Raw genomic sequence first — 10,124 nt, 5'->3', positions numbered from 1 at the left:
TTGCAAATGAGGGGAGGAGACTTTCATGACTTTACGCATGGGAAATTAGAGGGGCTCTAGGGGGGGCAGAGAGCAACCCAGTTGGTCAGACGAAATGTCAATCAAAAGTGGCGCCAAAACACAGCTATTTTGAAATTTAAGTTTATAAAAACAATAAATGTAGCAAAAACTATACAGATATGAATAGAAAAGGCAGTAAAACGGCCCGTGGGCGGGCCGCCACGTGATATGGGGTTAAACATTACACAAGTAGCCTGATGTACCCACAGAGCAACGGCCTGGCAGAAAGAACTGTTAACGCCACCAAAGCTTTCATGGAGAAAGCACATGCTGAGGGAGCAGACCCATATATTTTATCATACATTTTTCATCAAAATAGCCAAGTTTCCCAACCTCTGATGCAAACCGTGTTAATCTGGGCGATGTTCGAGCATCATTTTTTGTCTCTCTCTCATTGTGTATACACACAGACAGAGAGAGAGAGAGAGAGAGAGAGAGAGAGACCGAGCATGTACAAAAATATAAACCTCTCTTCCAAGTGGGACATAAATGTACATTATGTCCCACTGGCAAAACCTGGCATTTGCAAACCTAAACAAAGTAAAGAATCTAACTGAATGTCTTTTCTTTTTTATGAAGATATTTTGCTTCTCATCCAAAAATCTTTCTCAGTTCAAGCTGAAAAGTGCAGCATTGAACTGCTTGAAACTCTGCAAGTTATCAAGTCAGACAGAACATCTGGACAACAGTCCAGAGAATGGAAAAGGGACAAAAAAACAGGCAATCAAATGTCATCCTCTATGTTATTGGAGTGAAAGTTTTTTTTTCTAATACAACAGCCTAGTGCATTTCAAAGAAAACAGGTCCATCAGACAGAAGATGGTTCATCCTAAGGATAAAACCCTCAAACACAAAGTCATTGGGGTAGAGTACACAGTCCAGTGCAGTAAAGAATGTTCCGACCTTTATGTAAAATCTAAATAATCTTTTCACAGACATGTGGCTCAAAACAGTAGAACTAGCTCTTGAGGACCAACACATGAGCACCAGCTCTGCAGGACCAGCGCAGGAGAACCGGGTCTTCAGGCTCAGCTGTTCACCTACACCTCAAGGATAATGGACACTTTTTAGGACAGTAATGTCCATATTTTGGACAGCGATAATTGATGGTTTGAGAGGGATGTACAGAAAGCCACATACATTAAACAACGCTTTTCAGTTTTAATTACAAAAAAGCTCCTTGGGTGAGTAGCAAAACTACTTTCAAAAACAACAAATGAAGTCTAATGTAACGCTCATAAGGACTAGGCGCCTAACTGCGGCCAAATATGATAATAGGCAATCAGAGAGATTCGACTCAGGAGCCTGTGTGTGTGAATAAAATACCATCAGACAGATAGATTTTAATTATTGTATTTAAATTTATATAGTTGCATATATTTAGAAAGGTATTTAATAATATAATTAATAATAATAACTTACTATAAGTATACACAGCAAAGAAAAGGAAACAATAACAGAAAATAAACCCCTGATGACACCCAAGGTTCTTTCCTTCTTTAGTCTAAGCCCGTTGTTTCGTATTTGTCATAAACCAGGGGATACTGTCCAGAGAGTCTGCAAGAGAAGGAGAGCTAGGTGAGTCTCGGGTACGAGTCTAGATCCAGACGGTGGCGAGAAGTTGGTAATGATGTCTCTTGGTTTGCTTACAGATCCAGGAGTTAAATGCGACGTCGAGGAGAGGAGGAGTGGTTCCAGGAATCCCAGAAGTTCCAGACGTGACGAGCCAGTTCCAGGAAGGTAAGTATCAGAAGGGTGTCAGGTAAGTAGTCCTTAGTATCCGTAGTCGTGGCGTGGCAAAAACCTAGGACGTAGGTACAAACAGAGAACGTAGCTAACACTAGGAGCAAGGTTTCAGGTTAGACGCTAAGGCGGAGAATCTAACCCAGTAGGTTCGATGCTCCAGCGAAGATGTGATCACAGCCTGCTGCTTAAATCCTGTATGGTCTCGTCAGTGGTATGAGGAACACCTGTGGACAATGATTAGTGGCACCACCCAGAAGGTGGAGCCAAACCCCAGATCCTCACAGTATTCAAGATGATTGAGTGTCCATCAATCAATAATCCGAATAGTTATAGTCCACAGTCCAAATGCAATGAATCCAGAAAGCGAATGTGTATAGTTTGGTTAAAGTACATCCTACCGCACAGCTGCGGTGACGGTGATCCACAAGCTCGCCATCTTGGGCGAAAACGGGGTGGAAATAAAACCTGACCGTCGAGTGGTCACTTCAAAACACCCAACCCAATCCCTCGGCGGGGTTATTTGGTTCAATTTGGCAGTTTATTCGACGATTTTTGGTGAAAACGCCAAACGCGACCAGCTAGCCACAGCTAGAGCAGCAACAGCAAATACGGAGGTCCCGCGTTCACCTTTGACCTGGAACTTAAGGTCTCCGGTTAGCTCGACCCGCCAAAATAAAGGTTTTCATTATTTTGTGCCGGTTACACTGTCCCCTCCTGATCCCATGTACGTCCTCATACATGTACCAGGCTGGCAGCAAATAGGTGTCTGGCTGGGCTGTGGAACCAGCTGTTCTTCTTCGTCTTCGTCTTCTTGGAGTGCGAAGGAGAAAGCAGAATTCAATCCATGGAGCAAAGTCTGAATGCCTTTCAATAATGGTGTACCAGGTTTAATATACTGTAGCCGATCAGGTGGATTCCTTGTGCGGCTAGAACGTCTCAGGGGTTGATCTTCAATATCCAGAGATACTGTTTCCAATGGTGAGTGAGATTATTCAGCATAGCTAGAAATGTCTGTCACATCAGGCTCTTGCACATCAAATCCTGCATTGTCAGACTCTGGAGTATCAGGATCTGGAGAGAGACTTCCTTCAACTCAGGAGACCTCTGCAGGATTAATTTGTTTAGAGTCGATTTCAGGTTCCTCAATGCCCATTGCTAGTTGTTCCTCTTTAATAGTTGTGGGTTCCCCTTCCACCGGTTTGTGTTCGTCTTCCTCTGCATCACCATCTTCTTCAGCAACAGATACTGGAAGTTGTGGGACAGGGACAGACAGATCAGTACTTCAGACAGACGGCTCGGCAGGAGGTAAGTCAGTGTCAATCGTAAATTTGACAGGTTCAAAAGATGATGGAATGTGCAGAGGTGGATCGATTAGTTCATCCTCTGATTGATTCTCTTCATCATCAACAGATACTGGAGAAGACACAGGAGATTTATTTTCATCTCTGGTAGATATTTCTTTCTCAGGAACAGGTAAGTACCCACATGGCAATAAAAGGTCTCGATGTAGGGTTCTTAGTGGTTTGTTCTGGCCCTCTGGTCTAACTGTGTACACAGGAAGATTGACGGCTTTCTTCACAACAATATACACAGACGACTCCCACTTATCTGCAAGTTTGTGTTTGCCTCTTATTCGCACACTCCTCACCAAAACTCTCCAATGTCCAGTTCTGATGCAGTAACCTTTCGGTCAAATCGGATCTTGTTACGATTCATCACCTTAGCTGAGTTCCTACTGGCCAGTTTGTAGCTTTCCTCCAAGTGAGACTTTAACTTCTGCACATATTGTGTATAAGAGGTAAATCCATCCTTACTCAGTGGCAATCCAAAGGCTAAGTCCACTGGTAGGCGAGGCTGGCATCCGAACATTAGCTCATATGGTGAGTATCCTGTAAGATCACTTTTCATGCAGTTGTAGGCATGCACTAGCGGTTTTACGAAATCTCTCCAATGGTTTTTTTCTTTTTTCATTTAACGTTCCTAGCATGTCCAGAATTTTTCGATTAAAGCGTTCGACGGGATGTCCTCTTGAATGGTAAGGGGTGGTTCTTATTTTGTGGATGTTGGCCATTTCACAGAGCTCACGAATGATTCGTGATTCGAAATCCGGGCCCTGGTCACTGTGCAATGCACAAGGAAATTGTCCCATAAACACTTAACAGTCCTGGCTTTTTGGTTTGGGGTAGGTACAGCAATGGCATACTTTGTGAAATGGTCTGTTATCACAAGAATGTCTTTGAATCTGCGATCCGGTTATACAGAGAGGAAATCCATACATTCCAACTCCAAAGGATGGGTGGTTTTGATGTTGACCAAAGGCGCAGCTCGCTCAGGTAAAGATTTGCGTTTCACACACCTTTCACAGGTTCTGACTTTATTGACAATGTCGATGAACATTCTAGGCCAGTAAAAGCGGGAACAGACCAAGTCGAGTCCTTTCAATTCCCATATGGCCCATTTGGTTATGCAATTGGTGCAGCACAACAGCTCAGTACTCCTCAGGCAATACTAGCTGGTATCTTGGTTCACCTCCCACTTGTCTCCTCTTAATGAGAAAGTTGTTTTGGAGCTCCATTTTGTTTACTTCTCGGAGTAGAAGGGGCAGTTCAGGAAGTTCTTCCCTCACCGATGGTGATGGTGACTCTCCTCCTGAGCTATGACATGGCAGATAACAGGGTCGTCACGCTGTTTGGCTGCAATGTCATCTGCTGAGAAGTGAGGAAGGAAAGGGGAGCTGTTCAACTGTTCATTGTCAGTAAAACTGTCTGGTAAACTGTTTACATGGGCAGACATAGACAACACAAGAGCATTGTCAAGATGCGCATCTGAGTTGTACACCAGGTGACGGGTGCACACTGCTTCAATAGTGGGTTGGTTGATGGAGACTTATGCTTGTTCATTGAGGTGCTGCTGGACAACTTTCAGAACTCGTTCATGTTCCTTCCTGGAGATATGATCATTAGACAGCTCTCCATGAGGTCTCCGAGACAATCTATCAGCATCCATATTTTGCTTGCCAGCTCTGTAGATGATTTTAAATGTGAAAGTGGACAAAGCTGAAAGCCACCTGTAGCTGGTAGCGTTGAGTTTTGCTGAGGACAACAGGTAAGTTAGTGAATTGCTGTCTGTGACAACTGTGAATTGAGCACCTTATAGATAGTCATTAAATTTCTCCATCACTGCTCATTTCAGAGCGAGAAACTCCAATTTATGGGCAGGGTATTTGGACTCGCTTCGCGAGACACCTCTGCTGGCGTATGCCACAACTCTGTTCTTTCTGTCCTGCTCTTGATACAACACTGCACCAAGACCGGTGGAACTGGCGTCGGTGTGGAGTGTGTAAGGCTTTTGTGGATCAGCAAACGCCAACACAGGAGCGGAAGTTAGATTCTCAATGATGGTTTCAAAGGCCTGATGGCATACTGGCGTCCACCGTCCTTCAAATGGTGCTTTTGGGTTCAGGTATTTTTCTGGTTTTACAGCTGGACTCAATTTCTTCTGGGATGGTGGATAACCAGCAGTCATGTCATGCAGTGGCTTAACTATGGCTGGATATCCTCGGACGAAACGGCGGTAATATCCAGAGAAACTGAGAAATGACCTAAATTCTTTCAGGTTCTTGGGCACTGGCCAGGAGGTAATCGTTTTGATCTTATCAGGATCTGTCTCAACACCCTTTTTGGACACTACGTGCCCAAGATATTTTACAGATGTTTGGAAAAATATACATTTCTCGACTGACAATTTCAACCCAAAATTCTTTAAGCTTGTTGAGAACTTTCATCAGGCGTTCTTCGTGTTCCTCCAAGGTAGGTGCAAAAATGATTAAATCATCGATGAAAACCAAAACTTCTTTTAGGTTTAATTCTCCCATACATCTTTCCATCAACCTTTGGAATGTGCTTGGGGCATTAGTGACCCCTTGTGGCATACGATTGAACTCCCAAAACCCCAATGGGCATACAAAGGCAGTTTGGGATTTATCTTTTTCTTCCATTTCAATCTGATAATAACCTGACTTGAGGTCCAATACAGTGAACAACTTTGATCCAGAAAGGGCAGAGAATGTGTCCTCGAGCTTGGGTAGAGCATAGGCATCCTTTATTGTTTGGAAATTTAGCTTCCTGTAGTCGATACAAAGGCGTATACTGCCGTTCTTCTTGCGTACGACCACAATTGGAGATGCAAATGATGAATCAGACTCACGTATAACTCCTGAATCAACAAGCTCTTGTAAGTGCTTTCTTACAGCGTCAATATCCTAAGGGTGGATTGGTCTTGGCCTTTGCTTGAAGGCAGTGGGATCAGACAACTTGATTTCATGTTTAATTTTGTCTGTCCGGCCAAAGTCCAGGTCGTGCTTTGCAAACACATCAGGAATACTGTTGAGTTTTTGGATGATTCGCTGCTTCCATTCTGGAAATAAAGGTGAGTCTCCAAAGTTGTACTGTAGTTGCGATGATTGTAGCGACTCTGTAGACTGGGTTGAATTCTGCACCTGTGAGATCACTTTCTGGAAAGTGCTGATTTCTGCTATGACTGCTCGTGCTGGAATGTGAATCCAATGGTCAGACTCATTGCTTACAACAACTGGCAGATGACAAGGCCATTGTTGAGGCAAGTCGATGAGGCAGGTTTTCACCATGATCCCACCCAGGAGGGCATAAGAACTTGGGTGTTCAAGGAGGACTTGCTTTTCATTTTGCCATGATCTTGCAGCTAAACACCCTTCCACAACTGTGGTTCGACCAGCAGTGATAACCTGAGGCAGATTAGACTGCAGGGTGATAGTTGCAGAATAATTATCCAAACTCTGTGCATAGTGGTGTTGGAGAATCGTGTACACCGCTATATAACCAGAGATTATAGGTTGGAATACCTGGTCAAGATAAGTGTCAAAGTGTTTCCTGAAGGCAACATCTAAGGTGTTGGTGCCAATGAGAATCAGATGTTGAGATGATTTACATCAGGCACAACCAGAGCAAGTGTGTCGACTTCAACAGATGAACCAAAATAAGGCACCGTTTGTCCATTTGCTCCTTCTATTTCCAAAAGGTTGTTTATTGGTTTGATTTCATGATCCCTGAGGTAAGTATTGTAGAAGGAGTAAGGGATAGTAGTAACCTGTGAGCCAGAATCAAGGAGGCAGTTGAACTGATCTCCTTTTATTTTAACTTGACCGGTGCTCTTTGTGCCGATGAGACCTCGTGGCAACATTCTCATCTTGTGTTCTTTGGGACTGTTCATATATACAGCTTCAGTGTGTCCCACTACAGAAGCTGTTTCTAGCTTAATGATTTTGAATTCTTGGCATCCCACGCTTGCTGCTTTTGGCATAACAGTTTATTTTTTTGCTCAACAAGACTGGGATTTGCTTTATTTGTGCAGGAGGAGGAAAGATGGCCGTCTTCTCCAAAATTAAAACAGTACCAAGACTTGGGCTTGGTTTTTAACTGAGGTGAAGGAGAGTAGGATTTGTTCTGTCTTTGCATGGGCATGGGCTTGAATTCAGCTGGACTCTTGCTGAACAGGAGTTGAGACATTTGCTGCTGTAATTTTTGCAGTTATTTTTTTTTCATTTCTTTCAGCTCTTCATTGGATGTAGAATGTCCACAAGGACAGGCACTTTGGGACTGGATGTGAACTTTCTGTTTCGACGTGCCAATATGCTTTTTCATAAGTGATTCTTTAGCATACTGTCTGTCTTCTTCTGTCCTCAGTAGCAGAAAAAAGATGGTGGGTTATCTTTCTTTTGTTCCAGCTGTAACTTTGTTATGACAGTGTTGTCCCAACACCCACGACAGAACTGTTTCAGTAGATGTTTATTAATGTCAGCAGGTGAAATTCCTCCTTGCTTCACAACAGTGTTGAGAGTGAGCAGAAGTCTTTGAAGGTAAGTGGATGGTCGTTCTCCTGGATTCTGAAGAATGTTTAAGTATTGGGCATACAATTCTTCACCGTCCTGCACTGTTCCAAAGGCAGAATCCAGTATATTTAGCAAAACTGTTGGTAATGTGTTGGGGCTCAACCCTTTGACCAAATCAGATGCAGGTGATGACAGGCTCTCTGTGATTCGTCTGGTGACGTGTAGCGCAGAAAGACTGGGATCAGCAAGCAGAGACTCAATCTGGGAACGCCAGGACTCAAAATTAACTTCATTACTCGGCTTAGGAAGCCTTCCAGAAAACGTACAGAGACGAAGTGAGGTTGGACCAGTCAAATCAGTATTTGGGACCACATGCTTAACAACAACCCGTTGTATTTGAGGTAGATTGAGGTCATTGGTGGACAGTGACAGCCTGGGAGCTGATCCAGTTTGCCTTTGACGGGGTCGTGCTCCCTGGTCCGCGGAGGAATGAGCAGGAGGAAGTGAGGACAATGACCCTGATCGCGGCCCTGTTTGCACTGGCTGTGCAGCAGTGAATTTATCCACTTCCTCTTCCTCTTTTACTCCACCCTCCTCCTCCTCCTCCTCCTCCTCATCGTCATCATCATCATTATCATCATCGTCATCATTATCATCATCACCTCCAAAATTTTCATTTGCTCCCGCTGCATGCAAATGTTGGCCTATCTGGCTCATTACTGACTTCAGAACATCTTCAAAACGATGGCCACTTTGATCCGTGATGTAATTGGGCTGATGGCTGCTGTTGCTGCTTTTCCCTGTGGCTGCGTACTCGGACGCCAAAGAAATGACACGGAACACGAGGTCAGCATTCGTTTGAGAGGAGTAAGTATAATGTAGAAGTGGTTGTAACGCGGAAAAAGCAGTTAAATCCGCAAACTCAACGATCAGGTTTTAAAAAAAAAATGCTTGAGGAATCAGTTACATACAAAGTGCGATTAAGTTTACCATAGCTACTCAAGCAATGAAGTATTTCTTCATCAACCTTGGTTCTAGTAGCACCAGTAATCATCACTGACTGTGATACATTTATACCAGATTGCGCAACAAAATCCATCTTTTCTCTTTTTTTTTATTCTTTTTTTTTCCTTTTGAAAAAGTTGTTTATTTTGAATATTGTGATCAAGATTTTCTTCCCCAAGACAAAAATAAATGTTCAAAATGCAAAAAAAATGTGAATGTGTATAGTTTGGTTAAAGTACATCCTACCGCACAGCTGCGGTGACGGTGATCCACAAGCTCGCCATCTTGGGCGAAAACGGGGTGGAAATAAAACCTGACCGTCGAGTGGTCACTTCAAAACACCCAACCCAATCCCTCGGCGGGGTTATTTGGTTCAATTTGGCAGTTTATTCAACGATTTTTGGTGAAAACGCCAAATGCGACCAGCTAGCCACAGCTAGAGCAGCAACAGCAAATACGGAGGTCCCGCGTTCACCTTTGACCCGGAACTTAATGTCTTCGGTTAGCTTGACCCGCCAAAATAGAGGTCTTCATTATTTTGTGCCGGTTACACTAATCACCTTATTTAAAACTGTTTGTATATGTGTAAAATGTAATATCATTATCATCATCATCATCATATCTTTATTCCTGACACAAAAACAGTCCATAGTAAAAAGGTAAAATAAGAGAAAAATAAAAATAAACATGACATATGATTCACTGAGTCACAAATAAATGATGACGCCAATGATTCCACAACCTTGATGAAAATCTCACTGTACTAAAATTACAATTACTAAAATTGCAATTATATTATTGCATGACACAGATAATCTACACAGGCATTTGTACATAAAGATTCCTGAGCACAGCTGCACATGTGGGAGCAGCATTATGTACAAACACGTGGCTGGCACTACTCCATCTAGGCACATTGAGTAGTAGCCTCGTGCCATCATTGTATGCCACATAAAGTTTCTACTTTTTTTGTATTGTCGCCACTGATGGGCAGTATATAGTGAAGTACAAAAAGCTTTAAAAAGAGTTATCTTCACAGAGGATGAACACATACTAAACTTTCTGATTAGTATATTAACTTGTGCATACATCATACGATATTGTCTATGGATGTCACGATTATCAGACAGGTCATCATTTATGCAATGTCCCAAATATTTAAATTCATTGCATATATTGAGAACAGTACCAGATAAAAAGAAGTCAGGGGTTACAAGATGCGTATCTGCCCTACTTCTATCCATCCATCCATCCATCCATCCATGCATCCATTCTCTTCCGCTTATCCGGGATCGGGTCGCAGGGGCAGCAGCCTAAGCAGGGAGACCCAGACTTCCCTCTCCCCAGTCACTTGGGCCAGCTCCTCCGGGGGAATCCCAAGGCGTTCCCAGGCCAGCCGAGAAACATAGTCCCTCCAGCGTGTCCTGGGTCTTCCTCTGGGCCTCCT

At 43.3% G+C, this 10,124-nt stretch overlaps 1 protein-coding gene across 1 annotated transcript in view; it reads right to left on the bottom strand.

The window, feature by feature from the left end:
• Positions 1 to 10,124, bottom strand: part of opcml (opioid binding protein/cell adhesion molecule-like) — a 203,329-nt gene that overhangs the window by 74,838 nt on the left and 118,367 nt on the right. The window lies entirely within an intron of this gene.

The sequence above is a fragment of the Kryptolebias marmoratus genome, linkage group LG13 (genome assembly GCF_001649575.2).
Source record: "Kryptolebias marmoratus isolate JLee-2015 linkage group LG13, ASM164957v2, whole genome shotgun sequence".
NCBI lineage: Eukaryota > Metazoa > Chordata > Actinopteri > Cyprinodontiformes > Rivulidae > Kryptolebias > Kryptolebias marmoratus.
Note: the sequence above shows the minus strand (reverse complement) of the source record. Positions and strands in the feature narration are given on the sequence as shown.